The following is a 22,480-nucleotide window of genomic DNA, read 5'->3' on the forward strand; positions in this document are numbered from 1 at the left end:
TACTTCATTATATTTTCTTCCTGCTGCAGTTCTTAGATTCTGCACTCATGTCATCAGCCAAAGCATGAGAGGGTATCCCTAGCTGCTCAGGATCCATCCATCTAGAGCATAATTATACTTCTTGTGGGAATATGTCTAGTTTGTGCCCCGCATATCTCCTGTTTGAAGGTTTCTCATTGTACAAGCACTGTCTTATCTGTAAAATTGCCATTGCAATTTATCTGAGCTAATTTCATTTTTATCTCATTAAAAGGGCTATTGTTTCCAAGATGTTCCTCTACCCTACTTGCCCAACTCCAATCTCATTGATTCCAACATGAACCATGATTTTTGGCTGTTCTTCATCCCTCTCCAAAATCTTTTGCACCCACTGCATTATACCCCTTACCCTGGCACCTGGGCAGCATCACACAATGCAGGACTCTTTGTTACACCTACAACAGTACCTGTGTATTCTCCTGAACATGGAATCCCCTATTACTATTAGTGGTCTGTACTTCATTTTCCCCCTTTTGGCAACCACATCTTCCATAGCACTGTGGTGCCATTCGTGATTGCCCTCTTCCAAGTTGCTGTCAGTGTCACCGGTATTCAATAGCTGTTTGCCAATTCAATGCTCTCAGGGAATCCTTGCACTGTAATAGATTTATCAATAGAAGATGGCTAGCTATTTTCTTTGTGGGAGGTTGGGTCACGAAATTCAAATCCACCAGGAAAGATTTTTTTCTTCTATTTGCTCATAGAGGAGACTTATATTGGGATATGGTTCTATGGCTGCTAGGTGCCCCTACATTACCCAAGTGTCCATTTTGCCAAGAGGGTGATCAGCCATTAAACCTCGCCCAACAGCCCCTGCGCAGGCAGGACGAGACTTTCATCAGGCTTGAGGACTTACCTGCAAGCTGCATTGGAAATCAGCATTGCCACAAGGATTCGATGTAATTTGTACTTTCCACCAGCAGGAGGAGCCCCAATCTCTTAAAGGTAGCTGGTACCTGTTATTTGCTAAAAATAACAGTCTGCTGTCTGCACGAAGTCTGAATGGAGATCAGACATCGAACGTGTAAAACACAGATGCAGGTCCCATCCCTATGTTTACACACTGATGAGTTATGTTAAAACGTTGAATAAAGGTTGCAGACTACTAAATCCCACATTCTCCAATCTGCATACCAGACCTCACCAATCTGCCGATCTAAATTTGTACCAGGCCTGCGAGAGTGCGTGCACCAAGGTTCTCAGCTGATGCACTAGAGGCCTTCATGCAAGAGGTGGATGGGAGGAGGGACATCTTATATCCGGGGCGGGGTGGGGGGTGGAAGTGGTGCAAGAGGCCCTCCAAACATGTGCCCAAAAGGCAGTGGGAGGCAGCGGGGGCTGAAGTCAATGCCAGGCGCACAGCACCACGAACATGGATGCAGTGCAGGAAGAAGTCCAATGCTTTGACACAAGTGGTGAAGGTGAGTGAGATCAACTGTAAAGTGGCATCTCCTATCAACTGCACCACGCACTACACCCCGCCATCCCCCACATACCAACAAACTCTTTCCATCAATACTCAATTCTTCCAATCAGATGCTTCCTCTTACGCTTACACATTACCACTGTTGCAAGCCGCCCACCCACAACTCACAGGTCATACGCTCTAGCAGCTATTCAACCATGACAGGCGCATCACCCAGAAACATGTCCCGCTTTCTTGCAGGAGAAGATGGCGCATAACAGGAGCCCTCAAGTGGCAGAGGCATTTAGCCTCTGCCCCTCGAGCCTGTTCCTCCATTCAATGAGATCATGGTGGACCTGTGACCTAACTCCATATCTCCACCTTAGCCCCATATCCCTTAATACCCTTGGTTCACAGAAATCTATCAATCTCAGATTTAGAGTTCACAATTGAGTTAGCATCAACTGCCGTTTGCAAAACAGCGTTCCAAACTTCTCCCACCTTTTGTGTGTAGAAGCGTTTCCGAACTTCACTCCTGCACGTCCTGGCTCTAAATGTTAGACTATGTCCCCACGTCCTAGTATTCAAGTATCGGAGACCTCCAAAAACAGTTACAAATGTCTCGGCAGCCAGAAGCAATAATCCAGCCACTAACCTGTAAATCCTGCATGGTCCCTTTAAATAGCACTGGTGCAGGTCCTCCAGGCACTCTAAGACATATTCCGATGGTCGTGGTTATGACTGTGCATTGAGTTGAGCGTTAAGTGCCAAAATGGTGTCTATCACTTTATATCAGCGTTGCACACTGATTGTATCCATTTTCTCCTCACTTTGCATGCTTCCGGCGTTCTGTATTTGCACATGCGCTGATGCCTAGACCAAGATGGTGTCCGGTGCACATCACGCTGGAAACGTGCGTAAGCAGCCAAGATGCATTTTGGATGTTCGAGATGCCGCATAAGGTCGAAACAACAGGCGCTACACGGCCCAATTTACCGCCCCAAGTGTTAAGGGGCTAATCAACTGCAGGGAGCATCACAGGCGAGCCTGATCCTGTCCTCACCTGACATCTATATACACATATTCCAACAGGAGTCACTACATAGTTACCAAGAGTGGAATCTTTTTACCCTACCTAGCCCTGGGCACTGATATCAATTGTAGGCCCCTACTGCTGCCCTGTCTTAAGTTAATCGAAATTAGCACAGAGTAGAGAGAGCAACCTGGGACCCTCCACCGAATGCTGCAGTTACCCATTGAGCCATTTGTGAAGTTGGGAAATTAATTTCAATTCTAGGCTGGATTGAGTCCAGGAATAAGATCTGTGCCACTCAATCCCCAACCAATTTTTCACTGATTTATTTCATGTAAACAAAGAAAAAAAAAGGTTAAATACAAAACACTTCTATTCTGTAGAAAGACACAGAATTGATTCATTGGAAACGATTATTCTTCTGAAAGAATCTCCATCAGATTTTCCAGCTGTCAGTATGGTTAACTTTGTCAACAGAAGCAGAGGATTCAATCTGCCTGTCTCCAGTTGATGCTGGGATTACCTTCTACCCAGTGAGACTGTCGCACAGGACGATTAGTAATACATTTTGCATGCCCTTCATCCAGTCCATTACAAGTGTGACAATGCATTTTAATTCTCCATGTATGGAACTCTCAGAAACATCATCCATCTCTCCCAAACCTCCTTATTGTGACCTGCAATGAAGCATCCTCGATGCCTATGATTTATGCATTGATTGGTGCTATTTTCTGAAAGCTAATTTTGCCACTGTACCTCAAGAGATCAAAAGTGACAGCCACTTCTTTTAATATTTCTCTCACCCTTTTCAGATTCGTCAACGTGTTACGTACCAAACTGTTTGTAAACCTTCACTAATTCCATGGTCACAAGAAAATGAACAACAACTGACATCAGGGGCTCAATTTTACAGGGAAATTGCGGGTGCATTGGAGGCCGGGGCGGGGGAGCTCCGAAAATCGCGGAATTCCTGTTCGGGTTCGGAAGCCGGCTCCAACCCGCCGACTTCCGAGTTTCCCTGAGACGCACCTGTGTGCGCGTGGGCGACCCGAAACCGGAAGTCCCACCAGCTTTAATTGCCGGCGGGATTTTTTTTTTATTCGTTCATGGGATGTGGGCGTCGCTGGCGAGGCCGGCATTTATTGCCCATCCCTAATTGCCCTCGAGAAGGTGGTGGTGAGCCGCCTTCTTCAACCACTGCAGTCCATGTGGTGACGGTTCTCCCACAGTGCTGCTAGGAAGGGAGTTCCAGGATTTTGACCCAGCGACAATGAAGGAACGGCGATATATTTCCAAGTCGGGATGGTATGTGACTTGGAGGGGAACGTGCAGGTGGTGTTGTTCCCATGTGCCTGCTGCTCTTGTCCTTCTAGGTGGTAGAGGTCGCGGGTTTGGGAGGTGCTGTCGAAGAAGCCTTGACGAGTTGCTGCAGTGCATCCTGTGGATGGTACACACTGCAGCCACAGTGCGCCGGTGGTGAAGGGAGTGAATGTTTAGGGTGATAGATGGGGTGCCAATCAAGCGGGTTGCTTTATCTTGGATGGTGTCGAGCTTCTTGAGTGTTGTTGGAGCTGCACTCATCCAAGCAAGTGGAGAGTATTCCATCACACTCCTGACTTGTGCCTTGTAGATGGTGGAAAGGCTTTGGGGAGTCAGGAGGTGAGTCACTCACCGCAGAATACCCAGCCTCTGACCTGCTCTCGTAGCCACAGTATTTATATGGCTGGTCCAGTTAAGTTTCTGGTCAATGGTGACCCCCAGGATGTTGATGGTGGGGGATTCTACCACCCCGTTGAATGTCAAGGGGAGGTGGTTAGATTCTCTCTTGTTGGAGATGACAGTTAAAGAGCCAAATGTACCTCATTGAGGTACTTAAGGCACTTTACTTGTGACCGATTAAGTAATTAGTACGATTTTTAACATACCTGGACGGCTTGCCCACCACTTCTGATTCACGCCTGATGAAACCAGGCGTGAAGGACCGGATTAGGGAAAAAGAAACAAAATAAAGTACATCAAAACAATAGAAGGAAGTTAAAACACAAATTCAACCTACCTTTCCACCCTGTTCCGATGTCCCAAGTCTCCCTCTCCGATGTCCCCCTCTTCACCACCCCACCCCACCCCCCCGCCGATGTCCCCCTCTTCACCCCACCCGATGTCCTCCTGGTGTCCCACTCTTCACCCCTCTCGATGTCCCCTTCTTCACCCTCCCCGATGCCCTCCCGATCTTCCCCTCTCCCCCCCCCGATCTTCTCCTCTCCTCCCCTCCCCCGATCTTCTGTTCCAGTGCCGAATGATGTCTCGTTCTCTCTCTTTCTCGTTCCCCCCTCGCGTTGTCCTGATGGCAGCCAGCCAGCCAGCCGGCGTGAAACCCAGAGAGGACGTTAATCATCAGCAATCATCATGCGATCGCGTTGGAAATGGTAAGTTTTGTTCATGCGGGTTTGCCACGCACACCTTCATCCCCCTGCTGCCAACCCATCACCATTTCAAAATTGAGCTCCAGACATCCAATTGATTTTTTGCCCTTCTCTCTCCACTAGGAATGTGCTGTATTGAGAATTGCAGGTGCATCCTACCATCCACAATACGACACTTTGACATGTTTTTAGGTCATTTGTTGTTAGACATTCTACCACCCAGTTGAGTTGTCATCCATTATCAGCAAAACTTTTACTGCAGGTATTGCCAGGGAATGAGTTTTTTTTAGGTAAACTTCTTGCATAATGTAGCACCAATTTAAGCCAGTGTATGGAACTTGTGTGATAAGTTTTACCAGTTATTAATTTTCACAAAGACTCAATGGCTCTGGTAGGAGGAAGGGTGGGGAGAGGTAATGTTATCTAGGAAGGACAACAGCCCAGGGCTAAGTAGTGGAAATATGAGGATGGATGAATATCCTCAAGCTTTGCTTGATTACCTTTGGGGACCAAAGAGTATTTATGCATAACTTTTCCTCAGCAGATTAAATGGGTAGGTAGATTCCATGAAAGGGTAGATTGCACATGAGGCGTGGAAGGAGTGGGCTCCATGGCCTTTTCTTGTTCCCTACTTATATGGATTTCATTCTTCACTCATCAATGTTTTTCACAGCGACAAGTCTAAATCATGTGCTCTGAACATTGGATTTGAATTCATATTATGTGCAACATCTAGTGCCCCAAAACTGGAGACTGCAGAACCAATTAATCCCTACTTCTGAGCACATAGCCTGCAGCCAGTGGTCCTTTGCAACTGAAGTAAGGGGCCAGTGCCCCTCGGCATTCTAAGAGCCCTGCAGTCAACAAACCTTAGCTACAAACAAGGGTCTTCTGCCTTGAGGCATTCAACGAGATGCCATTTTATAAATCTATATGATAAAGTAATCATTTAAAACACTCAACTGTTCAACTAAAATACTTAAACTTTTTAAACTGCTCTCAGCACAGAAGTAAATTTGTACAGTAAGCACACTATCTATTAATAAATTAAACAGCCTGTTTATTTTACAGATTATCCAAATCTAACCAGCAATTGAAGGACTGAGTGATGGTCACATTATGTTAGACACTGTCCTTTTAACCTTGAGACTTAGATCCAAATCCAAACCAGATGAAAAGGAATGATGGTCTCCACTCCATGATGGAGATTGGATCAGTGACCAGTTCACAGACTTCTGTAAGCAGACATTGTGAGGTGCTGAGAAAGCAATGGTTTGACTTTGTTTTTGCTCCAATCTTCTCTCCTCCTCTTTGGAAGGCTTTGCACCTGCCAACTCCCTTACCACTGGCCCCGGAGAAAGTCACCCTCATTAGAATATCTTAAAATAGCTCCCAGTGGGACTCCCGCTGCGCTGGGAGTCTATCTCCACGAGAAGGTGGGGGAGGACTACTGCAGGACTCAGGGAGTAGGGTATGACAGGCTGCCTCCAGGTAGTATTGCCAGAAGGGCCCTTTTTTAAAAAAAAATTAAAATTTCGCAAGGCACAGAATGAATTGATTGGCTTGTAATTGATTTCACTCTTGGAGGCCAGGATTTTAATTTTAAAGGGCTTCACTGGACCTTACAAAAGCTGGATATGCGTAACATCCGGGCCTTACTTGTGTCCAGTATTGCTATGGCAGTGATGATGGCAAATGCAACGTATGACTTCATTTCATCACTAATGCCAACTTTGAGTATGTTTGCCCGTATTTGGGAAGGTATATGCTGCTACCACTTCCAACAGAAAATCCCAGCAGTGGTTGCAATTGGTAGAGAGCCAGTGGAACAGATCTCCAGAAGATTATCCACTCCCACCTGCCCTATTAACACTGATAAAGTGATGTAATTGCTGCAGAAGATCCAATCAACTGAATCTTGTTACAGTTCAATGGATACCCATCTGCCCACCAGTACCCCACCCAAGTGACTATTCTTTATGAGCAAGCTTAGACCATGACTATTGGCAGGTGATTTGATTTTGGAGAGCAGCACGACTGAACATGATCCTATCCTAATCAGCCATCCATATGTACACTTTGCAGCTGGAGTCATTGGATAATGATCAAGAGCAGGAACCCAGTTAATTTTTCATTTTTCCAGCGTTGCTGACTTCCCCAAGGTCCAGGGTGCAATTGGTGGCATACCCATTGCTTTCTGAGCTCCCACAGAACACCCCGTCAACTACCTCAAAAGGAGGGGCTGCTACACCCTTAAATGCAGAGGATCCTCCATGTCACTGAAACATGCTGGGTGTTGTCAATATGTCTTCATGCTACGAAAATTGTCCCTCCCTGACTTGTTCAGGGTAGAAAGTCACACTAATGGATGACTTCTAGGTGACAAAGTCTACCCACAGCTCCCAAAGGTAATTGCCCCACTAAAAGTGGCCTGAACAGCAGCAGAGGAGCACTACATTGAGGCATATGCCTCTACAGGATTGCTTGTCGAGTGGGGACATGGTTTCCTGCCTCGCCAAGTCAGGAAGGGCTCTGGAGAATGTTTCAAATTGTGTATCATGAATACTTATAGCCTGATGTACCCTTCACAACTTCACCATTTAAGAATGGCTGGACTTTGGCGAGGAAGCCCTGGCTCCATTGGAACAAGAACTACATGATAGAGAGCATTATGGTGACAAAAGTTCAGAGACTCCTCAGTGCCTGCTGTAAAGGGCATAAGAACACATTTCATCCCTGAAATGATCTCTTCTGTCTAATACAGTCTGCCTTTGATACCTTTGCCATACCTCCTTCTCCCCACTTTCCAATAAAGGGACATTTGCTCAATCCACTACCCATCCTACAATATGACAACATGACAGCCCTCTTTGCCCATACATGAGTGTGCTGATAATCATCACCTGAGTGAATAAGTTACCAACACATGAGTGCTCCCTTTCTTGTATAACTGTAATCTCCAGGAATAACAAAGCACCATGTCTATTTTAATACCATCACTATTCCAATCGGTCTGCAAAAGAGCTGACCCATGAAACCCTTGTGTAAATGCTTCTCCTGAACACCGACGGGCGCAAATCTTTTTTTTAATTGCGTAACAGTGGCACAGCTCACCCTGTGGAAATTCTTCCCCAAAGTTTTTTAAGTGAATTTTTATTAAGATCAAAGAATGACAAATATCAAGCATTCTAATCTTTGTATCTCAAAACTGTATGCGAGAACAACAGGGGGTCCTATTGCTCGTAAATAGAAATGCTCTGCAATTTCAGCAGGCTCCTGCTGTCTGAGGCACAACTGTCTTTAAGATAAAGAACCCATGTCTAGTCAGACACTGGGGAAGATTCGGTAGGGGAAAAGGTTCTGAGCAGACGACACTGTGCTATGGTAACACAGGCATTACACTACAACAGCTGTGAAGCTTTAAAACACGTTTTACTCCATTAATTTCCTGATGCTCTTCAGTTTTCTCCAACCCACTCAATCTCAGAAGCATCATGCCTTCAATCCGTCGCCCCATAAGGCCAGTTCCCTGAGGGGACTTTTGCTATCCTATCTACCACCAATTGTGACAAATAGGATTCAGCTAACCCCAGCATCATTTTCTGCTCTGATTCTGTGGCATTCTGACTGCTGAGCTACGTGATTATCTGATGAAATGAACAGATTCTGAGCCTGGCAGTGCTGACCACACATCCCTGTCAAGCAGTTCTAAACAGCTTATGTTGTGTTTCCTTCCCTGTGAGCTTATGATTATTAATATGAAGAATGACAGATACTGTAGAATGAAATATTTTTCCTCACAGCACCCAGTGACAGTAGTGAGCACTCGCAGATCAGAGAGGGTGTGTGTCTCAGGAGCATTTGCGAGCTTAACTTTGATTGATAGAACATGGCATCTGAACCTGATCATGGAAAGCACACTTTACAACAATGAACGTCTCTTTTTGGTCTCTGTCCTCTGAGCCTGTGCCCTCTCTTTACAAGGTCATTGAGTACGTGTCAGCGAGGGGCAGCCTTGTGCTTGCTTGCATCATCTGGGAATTGGACTGAGATTACCATAAATCAATTCTAATAGAGACATTTAACGGCCTTTACAGTCTTTCATCTCATGAGTTTGGGTGGACTTTATATTAATAAGATAAAGCCAAGGACAAGATAAAGCTGTTCAGCCCATCAAACTCATCCCTCTAGTAATCCAATCCACCAGCCTAGTATCCAGTTGCACTTTGAAACTTCTAACATCTTTGATTCCACCACCTTAGCTGGTAGATAATTCCAAATGTTTATTATACTGTGAGGAAAGAAATTTTGGTTAAGATGTGTATTAAATTTATATTTCGCTCATTAATATTTATGTTCTTATTCAGAGAGAGAGATCATCCCAGTGCTTGAGTTTGATCCAACTCCATTTCCTAGAGACTGATTAGATTTTTGTTAGGTAAGGGTATTAAGGGATATGGAACCAAGGCTGGTAAATGGAGCTGAGATATCGATCAGCCATGATCTAATTGATTGATGCAACAGGCTCGAGGGGCTGAATGGCCTACTCCTGTTGCTATGTCCTTAAAGATGTAGAATTAGTATAGTTCCATCAGAAGAAGGAAATCTTTATCCCCAGACTTTGCTGGATTTGAAATCAGATTCCACAGTACAAGGTCAGTAACTGGACAATTCCAGATCATTTCTGCTTTGTTTTCTTATTTATTCTTGAGATGTGGGTGTCACTGGCAAGGTAATATTTGTTACCTATCCCTAGGTGCCCTGAGGGCATTATGAGGCAACCACATAGTGTGGAACTTGAATCACATGTAGACTGGAGCAGGTAGGGCTGGCAGGTTTCCATCACTAAAGGATATTAGTGAACCAGTTGGAATTTTCTTAACTTGCCATGGTGGAATTTGAACTCACAACTTTTGGTTTGCTAGTCCAGTACTATAATCACTAGGCAACCATACCCAATTTTATTGAGGTTTTTTTTGACGTAACACTTGAATGTAATTCCTCATCCATATTTTTCCCTAATTATTTAATTTTCAGTACTCAATATACTAATTTTTATAATTATTAATCATAAGTTGTTGTGGCACACCTACCCAATTGTAAACATTGTTTTCCAGCAATGCACAAAAAAAAAACAGAACACAGAGAAGATACACTAAAAATAGTAGTTTAACTTTCTTCTGTTCCCCAGGGTATACCCTCCATATCATGTTGTTCTCAAAATGTCTACTATATCCCACTGCTCCTCAGTGTACCTCCTCTATTTTGGATTGCTCTCCAAGATGTCCCCTCCATATCATGCCATTTCACGGGATATCCCCAGATGTGCCACAATATATCCTGCTGATCCTGAGCATGTCTCCTCCATATTCCACTGCTTCTCAGTGTATCTTCTCTATATCCCAGTCTTTCCCAGAGTGTCCATCTACATTCTGCAGTTTCCAAGCATGAACTCTCTATATCCTGCTGTTTCCCGGTGTGTATTCCCTATATCCCATTCTTTTTCAATGTATTTTCTGTACAAACAACAACTGGCATTTATATAGTGCCTTGCTGCTATTCTCTGTTTATCCTTATATTCCATTGTTCCCCCACGTATTCCCTTTATATCTCCATGTCCCCTTACATGTCCCATCTCCAGCATCCCCACTTTACAACCTTCTGTTCCCAAGCATGTCCCCTCTGTATCCCACTGTTTTCTATTCTGTCCTATCTGTATCCCACTATTCTCTAGCATATCTCCTCCGTTTTCTCCTGTCCCCTGGCATGTCCTCTTTATATCACCCACCTGCCAGTGTAATGAAAATAGAATTTTTCCCTGTGAAACATGCATATCATGAAGTGGTGGTAACCCTAAGATAAACTCCAAGTTTCATTGAAAAACTGTAATGGATGTTTGGTGATGGTTTGTCCATATCAGAGTCCCAGAAAGCTTTGTTGGAGAACTAGTCAAGTTGAAGAAGAAGGGATATTTTAAATATTAAGGATGTCATTGAGCAGCCACAGAACATTCTGGAGTGGGAGGTTGAACAGCCAGAGGTCGTGGTCCATATCGGTGCCAACGACATAGGTAGAAAGAGGGATGAGGTCCTGCAGGCAGATTTCAAGGAGTTAGGAAAGAGATTAAGAAGCCGGACCTCAAAGGTAGTAATCTCCAGGTGCCACGTGCTAGCGAGTGTAGAAATAGGAGGATAGAACAGATGTCTGCATGGCTGGAGAGATGGTGTAGGAGGGAGGGCTTTAGATTCCTGGGGCATTAGGGCCGGTTCTGGGGGAAGGGGACCTGTACAAGCCCGACGGGTTGCACCTCAGCAGGGCCGGGACCAATATCCTCGTGGGGAGGTTTGCTAGTGCTGTTGGGGAGGGTTTAAACTAGCTTGGTAGGGGAATGGGGACCCGAGCATAAATTCAGAAGGGAGAGAAGCAGAGCTGGAAATGGAAGTAGAAAATTAGTAAGTGAGTTTGGAAGGCAGAGGAAACAAAGGTTAGAAACTAGACAATAAAGGAGTTTGGCAGTGCTTAATGATATATACCTCAATGCAAGGAATATGATGAATAAGGCAGATGAGCTAAGGGAAGAGATAGACACATGGAAGTACGATATCTTAGCTATTACTGAAACATGGCTTAAACAGGGGCAGGAATGGCAGCTCAACATTCCTGGTTACAGATAGAGATAGAGAGGGGGATAAAAATGGAGGAGGTGGCGATATTGGTTAAAGAATCAATTACGGCTGCGAGGAGGGATGATATGTTAGAAGGATCATCAAATGAGGCCATATGGGTTGAGCTAAAGAACAAAAAAGGGACAGTCACACTGCTGGGATTGTACTATAGACCCCCAAACAGTCAGAAGGAGATAGAAGAGCAAATATGTAGACAGATTTCGGAGAAGTGCAAAGACAATAGGGCAGTAATAGTAGGGGATTTCAACTACCCTAATATTAACTGGGATAGAATCAGTGCAAAAGATATAGAGGGTGCAGAATTCTTAAATTGCATTCAGGAGAAATCTTTTAGCCAGTATGTAGCAAGCCCAACAAGAGAGGGGGCAGTTCTAGATTTAGTTTTAGGGAATAAAGCTGGGCAGGTGGAAGGAGTATCAGTGGAAGTGATCATAATTCAGTTAGATATAGCATAGTTATGGAAAAGGACAAAGATAGAACAGGAGTTAAAGTTCTAAATTAGGGAAAGGCCAATTTTACTAAGCTGAGAAGTGATTTAGCAAAAGTGGGCTGGAAACAGCTACTTGAAGGTAAATCAATGTCAGAGCAGTGGGAGACATTCAAGGGGAAGGGATTCAGAGTAAACATGTTCCCACAAAGAAAAAGGGTGGGACTGCTAAATCGAGAGTCCCCTGGATGACAAGGAGCATACAGGGTAAGATAAGGCAAAAAAGGGAAGCATATGTCAGACACCAAGAGCTCAATACTGCAGAAAGCCTAGAGGAGTATAGAAAGTGTAGGGGTGAAATTAAAAAGGAAATTAGGAAAGCAAAGAGAGGGCATGAAAAAATACTGGCAAGTAAAATTAAGGAAAACCCAAAAATGTTTTATAAATACATAAAGAGCAAGAGGATAACTGAGGAAACAGTAGGGCCTATTAGAGACCAAAAAGGTAACCTGTGTGTGGAGGTGGAAGGTGTGGGTATGGTTCATAATGAATACTTTGCGTCTGTCTTCACAAAAGAGAGGGACAATGCAGAGATTGTAGTTGAGGAGGAGGAGTGTGAAATATTGGATGGGATAAGCATAGCGGCCCCGATTTTCAATTGAAATTGCAGGTGCGTTGGCGGCGGGGGGCCTGCGAAAATTGGGAAAATCCCGAGCGGGTGAGGAAGTCGGACCCAACCCGCCGACTTCTGGGTTTCCCACAGACACGCCTGTGTGCGCACGTGCTTCCCGAATGTGGAAGTCCTGCTGGCAATTAAAGCCGGCGGAATGATAGTTAAAGAACCAAATGTACCACATTGAGGTACTTAAAGTACTTTATTTCCAGGTGTGAAGGGCCAGATCAGGGAAAAATAAAGGAAATAAATTAAATAAAAAACCATTGCACAAAGTTTAAAAAACAAAATAAACCTATCTTTCCACTGATGTCACCTGCACCTCCCTGTACCGTTGTTCGGTGTTCCCCTCTCTGATGTCCCCCCTCTCCCCCCGATGTCGCCCACTCCGATTTGACCCTCTCCCCTCCGATCTGCTCCTCTCCCCCCCCGATTTTCCCCCCTCCCCCCGATTTCCCCCCCCCCCGATTTTCCCCTCTTCCCCCGATCTTTCTTTCTCCCCCCCCCCCCCGATCTCCACCTCTTCTCCCCCCGATCTCCACCTCTTCCCCCCTCAATCTCCCCCTCTCCACCCAAATCTTCCCCTCTCCCCCCACCCCCCCCTCAACCCCGATCTTCAGCGCCCTCCTCTCTCTGTTCCAGAGCCGGATAGTGTCTCACTCTTTCTCTTTCTCTCCACCCCCCACCCCCCCACCCCAGGCTGGCGTTGCAGCTCCTGTCGGCAACCAGCCTGTCAATCAGGCTGGCTGCCGGATGCGAAACCTGGAAATAACTTTAATCACTATCAATTACATTGTGATTGCATTGGAAAAGGTAAGTGTCTTTTATTCAGGTTTGCCACGAGCACCTTCACCACAACCCCCCACACTGCTAACCCGCCACCATATCAGAATTGAGCCCAGTGAGAGAGGAAGTATGAAGGGGTTTAGCATTTTTGAAAGTAGATAAATCGCCAGGCCCGGATGGAATGTATGCCAGGCTGTTAAGAGAAACAAGGGAGGAGATAACGGAGACTCTGACCATCATTTTCCAATCCTCCCTGGCTACAGGCGTGGTACCAGAGGATTGGAGGACTACTAACGTTGTACCGTTGTTTAAAAAGGGAGGAAGAGATAGACCGAGTAATTATAGGCCAGTCAGTCTAATCTTGACGGTGGGCAAATTATTGGAAACAATTCTGAGAGACAGCATAAATCATCATTTAGAAAAGCAATGGTTAGTCAAGGACAGTCAGCATGGATTTGTTAAGGGAAGGTCTTGTCTGACTAACTTGATTGAATTTTTTGAGGAGTTAACAAGGAGGGTCGATGAGGGTAACACGTTTGATGTAGTGTACATGGATTTTAGCAAGGCTTTTGACATGGCACACATGGCAGAGTGGTCAAAAAAATAAAAGCCCATGGGATCCAAGGGAAAGTGGCTGGTTGGATCCAAAATTGGCTCAGTGGCAGGACGCAAAGGGTAATGGTTGACGGGTGTTTTTGTGACTATAAGGCTGTTTCCAGTCGGGTTCCGCAAGGCTCAGTACTAGGTCCCTTGCTTTTTGTGGTATATATTAATGATTTGGACTTGAATGTGGGGGGCTTGATCAAGAAGTTTGCTGATGATACAAAAATTGTCCGTGTGGTTGATAGTGAGGAGGAAAGCTGTAGACTGCAGGAAGATATCAATGGACCGGTCAGGTGGGCAGTAAAGTGGCAAATGGAATTCAATCCAGAGAAGTGTGAGGTAATGCATCTGGGGAGGGCAAACAAGACAAGGGAGTACACATCAAGTGGGAGGATACTGAGAGGTGTAGAGGAACAAAGGGACCTTGGAGTGCATGTCTACAGATCCCTGAATATAGCAGGACAAGTAGATAAGGTGGTTAAAAAGGCATATGGGATACTTTCCTTTATTAGCCGAGGCATAGAATATAAGAGCAGGGAGGTTATGTTAGAACTGCATAAAACATTGGTTAGGTCACAGTTTGAGTACTGCATACAGTTCTGGTCACCACATGAAAGGAAAGATGTGATTGCACTAGAGGGGGTACAGAGGAGATTTATGAGGATGTTGCCAGGGCTGGAGAATTTTAGCTATGAGAAAAGATTGGATAGGCTGGGAATGTTTTCTTTGGAACAAAGGAGGCTGAGGGGAGATTTAATTGAGGTGTATAAAATTATGATGGGACTAGATACACTGGATAGGGAGGGCCTATTTGCCTTGGCAGAGGGGTCAATGGCCATGGGGCATAGATTGAAAGTAATTGGCAGAAGGATTAGAGGGGAGCTGTGCAGAAATTGTTTCACCCAGAGGGTGGTGGGGGTCTGGAACTCACTACTTGAAAGGGTGGTAGAGGCAGAAACCCTCAACTCATTTAAAAAGTACTTGGATGTGCACATGAAGTGCCGTAACCTACAGGGCTATGGACCAACTGCTGGAAAGTGGGATTAAGCTGGATAGCTCTTTTTCAGCCGGCACGGACATGATGGACCGAATGGCCTCCTTCTGTGCCGTAACTTTCTATGATTCTATGATTCTATGATCCTATGATTAATTCCATGAGAAGTCTTCCAGACTGTTTGCAACTGATGTGACCATAATGTTATCCGGGTGGTTCTCCAATGTCTATCAATTAACTGCTGGATACACGGGCCCTTTGTTCCCTTAATTGTGAAGCAAGTGCAGATTCATTGTAAATTATGGTTTAGGATTAGCTTCATTATCATACGGCAAAACAGCACTGTTAATCTAATCCATCTGATAACTGATACCCATCTTCAAGGAATTTCCTTGAAAGGCTTCAAAGGAAAAACATCTTTTAATCAAAAACTTTTATGTACTCTTCAGATCTTCATTCTTCATCCTGTTACATGAGATGGGAATGGATTGAGCTCTCTAAACTGAGCTTAAATTTGTACCACTGGGGTTAGTTTTCATCCCTTTGCTGCCCCGTTTATACATAAAGACTCGGCGGAAAATTAAACGGCTGTTCATCCCACCCATTTACCACTGCTTTTACAGCTGGTCAGATTGTACAGGGGTTATTAATCTTGGCAGCCAGAATGTCCACCTGAAACAAGCAGGGTTCTCATAATGATGCCGACGCCATTTTCCGACCTCATTGCCTGAATATCGTCACTTCCTGTTTCAACCCACCAATCTTGAGTGGAATAAGTGCTGAGGCAACCATTTTGAATGCTGTGTAAAAAGGGATCCAAGAAATTTGTGGTCATGTGCTGCATAACTTTGTAATAATGAGGGACCAGCCCTCACCACCACCTGGGCAGCAAGAAGTGCTGGAGGAGGAGGAGGAGGAGGAGGAGGAAGAACAGGAGCAGCATCGACACCACTGCTCCTAGCTGCCAGAGTTCTCAGAGAGCCCCTCAACCAAGAGTGCTTCATGTGAACCATCCCTTCTATCCCGAATGCGGAGTACAGGAGTGATGTGACACTCTCGAAGCCCCTGTCATCACTAGTCCCTACAGCCAAGATGGTAGCCATCTGAGCCTCCATGGCAGTAGTGTAAGCTGCCATGGAAGCTGTCAGAGCTATCAGCAGAGGCTGCATCATGGTGGCCACCACTATCGTGTAAATAGAGTTCATCATTCGCTCCACATTGGGCAGAATTGTCTCCATGCTCTGCCTGATGTCCCGACACAAGTTGGAGCTGACCTCATGCTCTCAGCCATTGTTTGTACGTTCGCTGGTAGGCTGCTCAGTGCACCTAGCATTTCCTGGGGTACGCACATCAACCTTCTTCAGTGGCCTGGGCCCTCAAAGTCAGCATCTGAGTCCTCTGCAACAGAGCTAGTGTGTGATCTCCCCCTCTGGTGAACTGGCACCTGTGGCATCCTAACCTCCCACCCTGGCTTCTGCACCTGTGCCCAGTGATTCACCATGCGAGGGCCCTTCCTCTACCTACCCTCTAAAGTACGCATGGTGTCAGTCTCTGAGATGGTGCTTGCTGTGGTTAGATTGAATGATGCTATATCTTCAGGATGTCTGGCCTCATCTTCCTCTGGTGGTAGAGAACTATTTTAGTGCTCTGTTATGATCCACCTGTGTCCATTTTTGGGGTGTAACCAGGACAGGAATTGGCTCCTTGGACTCCATAGGCCAACTTTTGAATTGCATGACCCATGTACAAATTTCATATTGGGAAAGAAAGAAAGAACTTACATTTATATTACTTCCATACCTGCAAGATGTCCCAAATCACTCCATAGTCAATGAATTACTTTGAAGTGTTCTCACTGTTGTTATGTCGCACAGCACTAAGTTGCTACTAGCAAGGTCCCACAGAAAATAACACAAATGACCAGTCAATCCATTTTTCTGTATTGGTTAAAGGGTTAATGTAGGCCAGGACATGAAGAGAACTCTTTGCTTTTTGTAAAAGTGCCATGGAATCGAACTGAACAGGGCCTTAGCTTAACGTCTCATTGGAAAGATAGCATCTTCAATAATGCAACACTCCCTCACTGAAGTGTTAGCAAAAATTATGTACTCAAGACCTGGTAGGCCTGAGACACACCCAATATTGGGCCTTGGGCCTCATTTAATTGAGACCAGTGAGCTGCGGACACCTACTGGGCATAGGAACTTAGAAACAGGAGTGAAGTGACAATCTTCCGACTCAGTTTTGCGAGTGCTACCACTGAGCCAATCAGGAAGTCCAAACAACTGTTTCCTTCAAAAGTCTCACAGATTGTCAGACTGTGCAAGCAAAAACATTCTAAAAAATATATTTTTCCCTTTGTGCACTGATTCTATTTGTAATTGTTTTCCAAGTATTTGTACTATTTTTACTTGCTGTGTCTTTTTTCTTTTGTTCAGTTATCTTACTTGTAAATAAATCAAACTACTAGATTTAGCCTCAATGTAAAAATTTGATAATATGGGATTTATTGCACTACGAAGTTGACAGAAGAACACACTGGGCAATCCATGGCTTATAAATTCATTTGCTCTGACGCAAACTGGGCACAGGGAACAATTCTTGCGCCTGAATGGGTAGGCCTGAGACACACCCAATATGGGGCCTTGGGCCTCATTTAAATGAGACCGGTGAGCTGCAGACACCTGCTAGGCATAGGAACTTAGGAACAGGGGTAGGCCATTTAGCCCCTTGAGCCTGTTCTGCCATTCAATGAGATCATGGCTGATCTGTGACCTAATTCCAAATACCCGTCTTAGACCCATATCCATTAATACCTTTGGTTAACAAAAATCTATCAATCTCAGATTTAAAATTAACAATTGAGCTAGCATCAACTGCCTTTTGCAGAAGAGATTTCCAAACTTCTACCACCCTTTGCGTGTAGAAGTGTTTCCTAACTTCACTCCTGAAAGTCCTGGCTCTAATTTTTAGGCTATGTCCCCTAGTCCTAGACTCCCCAACCAGCGAAAATATTTTCTCTCTATCTACCCAACCAGTTTCCCTTAATATCTTGAATACATCGATCAAATCACCCCTTAATCTTTTAAATTTCAGAGAATACAACCCTAGTTTGTGTCTTTTAAGGCAGCTTGGAGGTTTTGAGTTTCGGGCTGTTGTGTCACCAGCAGTGGCCCTCAGGTATTTCGTTAAAGGGGAAGGGGAGACGATCGGGAGGGGGTTGAATGGGATGGGGGCGATCGGGACATTGGTATGATGGGGGTGATAGGAACATTGGGATGGGGAGGGGTCGAGGTGGCGATTGGGATGGGTTGAGGTGGCGGTTGGGAGGGGGTTGTGGCAATGGTCGGGGGGGGAGGGCAAGAGGTGGACGGCAGCTGCCAGCTGTTATAATGTGGAGCTGGGTGGAGCACTGCTGCTGTATTTTATACAAACTTACCATTTTGGTGGCAACCTGCAGCAGTCCCTTAAAGGACCGTTGGTTAGGCTATATGTAGATCTGACATTCCTGAATGCAGTGGCATGGCAACCTGGTATTGCATAGGGGGCATCAAACAGGTGTTATGCCCCTTATTTAGATATGCAAAGTAGTCTAACGCCTGTTTCACACATTTTTATGCTTACCCCATTATGGCAAGTGGTGCACTTCCGGTTCATAATGAGCATGTACTTCCTGCCTGTCATATTGGAGGCTTAGGTGTCCATTTAGTGCCCGATAAACTGGCACAGCAATGTCGAATTTCTAGGCCCATGTGTTCTCCAGTGTGACATACCATAGATGAGGGATAATTATTCCCACACCCCCCACGCATGGAACTCTATCTCACTCTTGACACACATAAGGGTGTAGGTTTTAGTGTGCAGGAGAATTAGTCTGCTAATGCAAACTGTCTTTTTACATGAACAAAGGTTAAAAGTGTTTGGAAAGAACCTTAACTGTATCAATGGGTGTCGTATGTGTTTTCCAATACACAATTTTCCATGTTCAGGATCAATTGTTAGACCTGGACGATGCCAACCTAAATACAGCAGAGAATAAAGGAGCAGATTTCAGATTGTGGGAAACTGTGGTCATGAAACAGCTGACACAAGAAAAGGCGTTGTGAAAAAGCCAGCATGCCGCCTCTATGTCCCACTGTTCTGCAGCGCATTCCCTCTGTATCATGCTATCTCCCAGTATGTCTCCAGCCCAGTGTGACCTTCTGTTTACTGTTGTTCCTAGTGTGTTCCCTCTATATCCCGCTGTTCCCCCATACATCCCCTCCGTATCTCACTGAAACCACCTCCAGCTGCCCGATTCGCGCCCCGAGTTAAAATCAAGACTACGGTGTTGGAGCCTCTTGTACAGTCTCTGCTACTCTATGGTGTTAAGCAGATCATCTTTTTCATATATTAGAACCTCCTTGGTTCACAACTCACACACAATTGAAATGCACAAATATGTCAATGCATTTTGCAATTAATCCAAACAACACAAGTGAAAAGAATAGAAATCACCCTTTGTATCATTTTAAGATATCAGCAATTGAGATTTTTAGGTTAGTTTTTGGCCTCTTTGCTCAACTCAGATTTAGAGTAAAAGTGCATCACTGGCAAAATAGGAATGTGTGATAAACTGCTTGTAGCACTGTTTTTTTGGCTATGGTGGTGTGCTGTTGCTGAGAGAGGACTGGTTGTACTCTCAGTGAAATATTGATCATTTTTGAAAGGTCCCTAATTCTTATTTAAACCTGTGGGATGGGCTGACCTGTACAGATTCTGAATGATCCATCATCTCATTGATGTGAGCATGCAGTCAGAAAATCCTTGGTGTCCATTGACTACCATCGCCAGTAACTAATTGGATGGAGAGGACAATGCCAATAATTTGACGGCCTTTCACACTTGACGCATTTCCCAGATTCCCTTCAACAAGCATGTTTAGTGAGGCCTGAAACAGAGAAAGTTTGTGTGCATTGGGGGAGCATTAATGTGCTGCAATATGTGTGTGTACATGATAATGGACATGTCACTTATAGTGATATTGCTATCTATTTTCCAGTCCAAAATCAAATCTAGTATATTTTGTTTTTAAGATATCCTTTATTTCACACTTACTCACCTCAATAGAGTCCAAAAGCAGACCAGAGGTGAGATGGGGGGAGGCGGGAATGAATATGGCTGAGTTCGGAGGTTTTCTTTGACCATGATTAAAATTCATTGAAAGCATTAATTACTAACACCTCCACATTACTAGACACAGAAGAAAGTGAGAAAAACAGACTTCTCTTGTAAAGATCAGGACCCTGAAAATACGCAGCCCTTCCGACCTACTCCCATTATAATTTCAGCACATCTTTCTGAAAGGGTTGGTATCTGGGCCTGGACCCAAATACACTAGGTGTAGGCCTTGCATGGGAATTCCCTCCGCCGATCTCCTACAAAGCCAGTGATGTAAGAGGGGTGGCGATAGCGGTGAAGTCTCCAAACATGAGACTCCCCAGCCTCTCACTCAGGCAGGATCAATGGCTTGTACATCTGGTGAGCCTCAGCATGCCAGGCCACCAAACAGCAGAAATGAACTTTTAAAACAGTTTTTTTTTGCATGTGGCCCCCTTACAAAAGAGGCCACAGGGGGAAACCACCAGATATTTCTGGCAGGGGGACTCAGCAAACTCCCTCCCCACCACCTATTAAGGTAGATGGAAAAAGCAACATAAGAAATAGGAGCAGTAGTGGGCCATATGGCCCCTCGAGCCTGCTTCGTCATTCAATAAGATCATGGCTGATCTTCTACCTCAACTCCACTTTCCCGCCCAATCCCCATTTCCCTTGATTCCCCTAGAGTCCAAAAATCTATCTATCTCAGCCTTGAATATACTCAACGACTCAGCATCCACAGCCCTCTGGGGTAGAGAATTCCAATGATTCACAACGCTGAGTGAAGAAATTCCTCCTCATCTCAGTCTTAAATGGCCAACCCCTTATCCTGAGACTATGTCCCCTAGTTCTAGACTCTCCAGCCAGGGGAAACAACCTCTCAGCATCTACCCTGTCAAGCCCCCTCAGAATCTTATATGTTTCAAATAGATCACCTCTCATTCTTCTAAGCTCCAGACCGTATAGTCCCATTCTACTCAATCTCTCATCATAGGACAACCCTCTCATCCCAGGAATCAATCTAGTAAATCTTTGTTGCACTGCCTCTAAGGCAAGTATATCCTTCCTTAGATAAGGAGACCAAAACTGTGCACAGTACTCCAGGTGTGGTTTCACCAAAGCCCAGTACAATTGTAGCAAGTCTTTGTCACTCTTGAACTCCAACCCTCTTGTAATAAAGGCCAACATGCCATTTGCCTACTTAATTGCTTGCTATACCTGCATGTTAATTTTCTGTGTTTCTTGTACCAGGACACCCAGATCTCTCTGAACACCAACATTTAATAGTTTCTCACCATTTAAAAAATATTCTGTTTTTCTATTCTTCCTACCAAAGTGAATAAACTTACATTTCCCCACATTATACTCCATCTGTCACCTTCTTGCCCACTCACTTAACCTGTCTATATCCCTTTGCAGACTCTTGTGTCCTCCTCGCAGCTTACTTTCCCACCTAGCTTTGTACCATCAGCAAACATTATACTTGGTCCCTTCATCTAATTCATTAATATAAATTGTAAATAGCTGAGGCCCAAGCACTGATCCTTGCAGCACCCCACTAGTTACAGTCTGCCAACCAAAAAATGACCCATTTATCCCTACTCTCTTCTTTTCTGTCTGTTAATCAATCCTCTATCCATGCTAATATATTACCCCCTCCAACCCCATGAGCCCTTATCTTGCATAACAGTCCTTACCTTGTGTAACAAGAGAATATTGCAGTACCTGGAGTAAACTCATTGCATTTATTTCAAGGTAAGGGTAGCGACACAACATGATTCCAATTTCCTATTGGGAGGCTGGCCTTGGCAATTATCTTAGAACAAGAGCAATGTCCCTATAAGCCATTTTTTCACCTGAGGTTTTGATTGATTAATTCTAGAATCTCACCGATACCCCCTCCTTCTCTTAAACGAGTCTGGATTGTTTTCAATGCAGATTTCTGTTGCTACAATTATTGACTTTGTTGAACTACTGATTAAAATGGAAATGAATCTCAATTTATCTTCCTTCTGGCTTGTAGGTTTGAAATAAGAAATATAAAATCTGTCATGAAAAAGGAACTGTTTACCTTCAGCCGATCCCTAACTGTAATTCCAATTGTCTGCTGAGCAGTATTTTGGCTCGGCATAGCCTACTTCTCACGATCATTTCCTTTATAATGTTGGATTCTCTGGCCTTCGCATGAAGCACAATGATTTTTCGCTGACACCAGAGTTTTTCGATACAGTAAACAAGTTAAGGAGCAAAGTTCAAGCAGGAAAGAGCAGCT

General features: G+C 44.6%; 1 long non-coding RNA gene across 1 annotated transcript in view; it reads right to left on the minus strand.

The window, feature by feature from the left end:
* LOC137332722 (uncharacterized) overlaps positions 1-22,424 on the minus strand; it is a 99,012-nt gene extending 76,588 nt beyond the window's left edge. Inside the window, exon 1 of the long non-coding RNA XR_010965726.1 lies at positions 22,280-22,424. This is a non-coding gene — a long non-coding RNA (uncharacterized lncRNA). The remainder of the gene's footprint in view (positions 1-22,279) is intronic.
* Between the last annotated feature and the right edge of the window lie 56 nt (positions 22,425-22,480).

This window comes from Heptranchias perlo, chromosome 15 (assembly GCF_035084215.1).
Source record: "Heptranchias perlo isolate sHepPer1 chromosome 15, sHepPer1.hap1, whole genome shotgun sequence".
Classification (NCBI taxonomy): domain Eukaryota; kingdom Metazoa; phylum Chordata; class Chondrichthyes; order Hexanchiformes; family Hexanchidae; genus Heptranchias; species Heptranchias perlo.